Raw genomic sequence first — 5,274 nt, forward strand, 5'->3', positions numbered from 1 at the left:
ACTCTTTCCTAAGCATAACACCCTCTGTTTTTCCTTATGTTTTTTCTCCCAGTGAATTTCCCAGGATCAAAATAATACTCAGAGAGACAGAGGAAAGCCCATTATTAAAAACAGTGGAAACTATTGCTCTGCCAACCAAAAAGATCATTTACCATTAACTTTTGCAATAGCTTGGGCCCAAGGAATTACAGGGCTAAGAAATATATTCTTAGTCAAACTCCAGGTGAGGTTTTTTAAAAAGGGACAGTGGGGCAGATGCTCTGCTTCTGACTGGTACAGGTAAACTGGAATCAGGGAGTGAAACCAGGGCCCATCAGCTGAGGATGGACCTTTCCACTCCTGTTGGGGTGAGATCCACACAATGTAGCTGTGCATGGACACAAAGCCTGAGCTCTGCTCCTCACTCATTGGGATGTTTAGGGCACAAATAATATCAGCAGAACTAATACAATCAGGTAAGATGAAGAAGGTTTTTCTCCTGGAATGAGTACAAGGTTTACAGAGACCTTGCTTACTCCTGTCTGCTGTTGGAGAGTCTTGCTCAAGTTTTGCAAGAATGTGTTTGTATTGTCGGGGACATGTTAGTTGGACATTTTCCCAACTGCCTCAGTGCTTACAAGGAAGCTGGCTCTTGATCTAGGGATTTATTTTCTCCTTGCTCTTGGCAGTTCCTAGCAAATGATCCAATGAGGCAGAGCTCTTGTCTCTGCTCTATTGGTCTAGCAGAAGGAAACCACAGATAGCTCTTGTTGACTGAACACTGAGAGTTTGCTGAGGACACACGAGGCGTCACCAGTGATGCATGTTTCTATGTGGCAAATGTAAATAAATGAAGAGAATCTGATTGTATCCTGAAGTTCCTGGTTATTTTGTAGAAAGGGGTACATGGCATGAATTGCAGGAAGATTCTGTAATTACCTTCTTCTTGTACATCATAGCTGGATTTTTCTTCTCTGTTGCTTTCTCTGGGAACGACGCAGTCCAGAAACTGCCAAGTGTGAGCAGTGGGATCAGAGGGTCCTGCAGCCCATATGCTCCAGACTCCAGATTTCCCTGAGCAGGGCAGAGGTGACACAGTCTCAACTCAAGGTCTTGGCCTGTATTGCCCTGGTATGCCCTCAAACCCTTGAGTATTTGTCTGCCAAGGTTTTTTAGCAAGGCCTGTTTCTCCTTTGAGACAGGGCTGCAAGTTTCTGGCTGCCACTGCCACCTGAAGAGCTGTGAGATCCTGGCAGGTAGGAGTTGTCTTCTTTCCATCTGGGGATGCCCCATGTTTTCTCAGACAAGGCCTGTGCCTTCATAAACAGTGAATCTGCCAAAATAGCCTCAGGTATGGCTGAGACCCTGGGCAGGACCCTGCTGGTGGCACAGCTGGGTGTCAGCTGGGCAAACAGAGCCAGAGCTGGGTAAGACCAGGGAGCCACTTCCACTGTGGCCCTTGCTCCTGTTGCCTCAAACCACAGGGGTGTCATCAAAGCCTACAGAAATGCTTTCACAGGGGAGAAAAAATCCAGAGGGTTTCAGAAGAAGGATGACAAGGAAAAGCTGTTTGCATGGTAAAGCAGGAGAGTAGGGAAGTGTCTTCTGGATGTGCTCTGAGGAAGCTGAAGATGGAAGGTTTGTGTCAGATCCAAACTCTTCCTATTGCATTTCTGATTTAGCTGCAGCCTTTATCCAGTGCTAAAAAACCTTTTGGCAAAGGAAAACGTTCTGACTTGAGACTGGGCTCAGAGGTACAACAGAGAGGTGGCTGTGGCCTAAGGGATGGCTCTGCAAAAGATAGGGCCCTCTAGCTGGGGATGTGCAGAGCTAATGAAATCCAACCTCTTAATCCTTCTGCTTTGGAAAACAGATTGCTCTGCTTGGAATATTGTATCTCATTGCATAACTCAGGATGATCACATCCAGCATCATCCCAGGCAACAGGCCCTGGCCCAGGGCAGAGACAGGAAAGAGAAGTCAGCACAAATTGACCTCAGGCTTTCCATGTCTTTCTGTGTGTGAGGTAGGATAAGAAGTAATTATAAATTCTCTCCACGTGCTGACAATTTCCTGGTGCTGATTTAATCCTGGTTTTTCCTCTTGAAAGACACAGTGTGATGTCATTATTTCTCATTTACACACTTCCTGCTGCATTTCTGTTATCAAAAGTCTTGCTCTTCATGCCATTGTCTAGTAGTTTTATGGCTTGTTTTGACAGAGCCTTTATGGACCATTTCCTAGAGGGTAAATAAACACATGCAGGGCCAGTGTTCACTCCCTCCTACTTCAGAGCTCTCCTGCCCAGCTGGTGAGCCAGACCCCACTGTCCTGGGATACATGTGAGAGAAGCAAGGAGAGCCTTACATTAGATGTATGATGAAACCAGGACTCCTTACATGGACCTTAGAGGTAGGATTTGCCTTTCACACAGCTTGGCCACCTCAGGACCTCACTGGGGAAGTGATGAGAGCTCAGCTGGGAGGTGGGGTGGGCTAACCAGGGCCCAGGGGCTCCAGCCATTCTGTGTATGGCTGGTGGAGAGGAGAGGAGAAGAAAGTGTGTGTCTCCATGCCAGGAGGTTGGAAGGACTCTGCCAAAACCAGCAGCTTGTCCAGGAGAGGCAGTTGGCTTCCTGTGAGCTTTGAGATGTGTTGAAAGGAGGTTGCAGAGAGGCAAGAGCCAGTCTAGTCTCATAAGTAACAAGTGATAGGATGGAAAAGCTTCAGGTTGTACCAGGAGAGGTTTAGGATGGATATTAGGAAAAAAAATCTTCATAGGAAGGGTTGTCAAGCACTAGAACAAGCTGCCCAGGGAAGCAGTCACCATCCCTTGGTGTGACATGCTGCTTAGGGACATGGTTTAGCAGTGGACTTGGTAAGAGTTAGGTTAATGGTTGAACTTGATGATCTTGAAGGTCTTTTCCAACCTAAATGATTCCACAATTCTGTGAATCTATGACCCATGGCCTGTCACCATATAAAAGTTGTTAGTGAACACCAGGATACCATGGAAGCACTTGTTTTTGTGGAGAGAATGTAATTAATACCCGTACAAGAAGAAATGCCTTTAGGGTCTTTCTCTCTGGTTTTGGGCTCTATCTTCAGCAGACCAGAATTTTACAAGTGCTATATTACTGCTGTGAACATCTACAGCTTGGTTCATGCTGGGTTCTCTGAACACCACAGGAACCTGCACATGAATTTTCTGATCAGCCTTCACAGGTCTCTATGGCCACCATCAGCTGAACCATTTAAATGAAGGCTGGAATGGGTTCTGACACTCACTGAAAATCTAAACCAGCAGGAGAGAGGAAGAAAACTCTAACATTTCCCTCTCCCCAGCTCAAGCTGTAGAACTCCTTTCTGTAGGATACTGTGGATGCTGAAAATATGAACATTTACATGGGTTCAAACACATAGCAGATATGTTTATAAAAGAGAAGCTGTTTGTGGGAACTAAATACTCAGAATCTGTGTGTCTCAGGTTGTCCTTGGACCTCTGATTGCTGGAGGCTGAGGGAATGTTTTGGGGAAGAATCATATATGTTTGTCCTGTACATCTGTACCAAGGCAGGGAGATCTGGGATGTGCCTGTGGAAATGTCTTCATGGTAGATCACCAGCTGCAGTCAGCAAAAATCAGACAGCACTGGAACACTTCTGGAAATTACTCCATAGTGGTTTCCTGATACTGGTAATTTGTTACTGCTTCAGTGGGAGGAAACTGTGGATGGATTGCAGGAAGGTGGAAACATTCTGCCAGGTCTGGAGGCTATGGCTGCAGTGATAGGGATACACCTTGATGACCAACAAAGGATGGGTGCCCACACTGAAGGAGGCCACACTCAGTCTGCTTCCTTCTTTTGATCAGTATTAATTGCACATTTCCTGATCTAAGCCTGGTCATTTTAGCAACACCTCCCAGGTAAGCTCTGGAAGAGTATCCCCAGGTGGGTTGCTGGGAGATGTCTTGTGCACTTGGCGTGGGAGACTCCTGCCCTGTACTGCTCTCCTCCTCCCTCCAACACACCCTCTCTGTTGGCTGCAGTTCTGAAGAATCTGCTTGCCCACACAAAACTCTTACCCTACCTCGAATGAAGGTAGGGATTAAGAAATAGATGCACTTTCACAGCAGCCAGGGAGCCAGTTTGCTAAATGTTCTGCACATTCTGCATGCATTCTGCGTGTTCATGAGCTGATCTGACCAGTGTTCTCAGAAACAGGAGGTAGGATGAGAATTTTCAGCCTTCCAGGTGGAAATCACATGGGAAAGACCAGTTTTACATTTCCAAGTGTCTGAAGCAAATAGGTGGCTCAGAAATCACACAGGTTGAAAAAGGCACGAGGATTGTACATCAATTTTTCAGGCTGATCTTCATGCTTCAGCTCCTCTCTCTTAGAGGTCCTGGGTGAAGCTGCATGATCTTACAAGCTTTTCAATAATACAAAGGTATTTTACTTCTATTGATACAGAGATGGCAAACTCCCCACAGCTATCTTTTTTGTTGTTGAATGTGAACTACAGACAAGACACTGTAGTTTATTATTCTGATATTGAAAAAAGATGCAGGAACTAATCTCAGCCAGGCTTGAGCTCACACAGTTTACCTTGCAGTGAGATAATTGCTTGTTGCTCATTGATTCTTCTGTAAAATATATATATATTTCTCATTTGTTAACCAAAGTAAATCTTTCATTGTAGTGTAGCCCCAACATTGCTCTGTAAAGAAGAGAAGCACCAGGTTGTTAGGAGTTCAGCAAAGCATAGTAAAATTCTTTATGGTTCAAAGCTTTCTGCCTGTATCCCTTTTGTTGTTTTTTTTTGAAGAGGGGTTGATAAGTAGTGCAAGTGTTGCCAGGCAGATGGGAGATGTTTGGCTCCTGGTAGAGGAACAGTTCATTCTCTGGGTCAGCCTTTTGGTAGGTGTTTGGAGGATGATGTTTCTCTTTTGCAAAACCATCCTTAAATCTAGTCTGCCTGACTTTTTTGAGACTAATTGTCAACCAGCATTAAGGTGGTTTTCTATCTATCCATAAAGGACTGACCTTGAGTTTTGTCCCTGGAAATTGCAAGGAATAAGCTGCTCTGCTGAATTAATACATTATAAAGTTCATTGTGATTCATAAGGGTGGTTCAGCCCAGAACACAAGACATGCAAATCAAATCAAGAGACACTATGGAAGTTAAGTGAGGCCTCCTGAGCCTCTGCTGGCTGAGAACAAATGTTACTTATTGTGTGCAAAGAAGGATATGAGCTCAGACTAGGATGAGAGGTGTGGTGGGACTAGGGAAA

This window comes from Chaetura pelagica, unplaced genomic scaffold, assembly GCF_000747805.2.
Source record: "Chaetura pelagica isolate M959 unplaced genomic scaffold, ChaPel_1.0 scaffold132, whole genome shotgun sequence".
NCBI lineage: Eukaryota > Metazoa > Chordata > Aves > Apodiformes > Apodidae > Chaetura > Chaetura pelagica.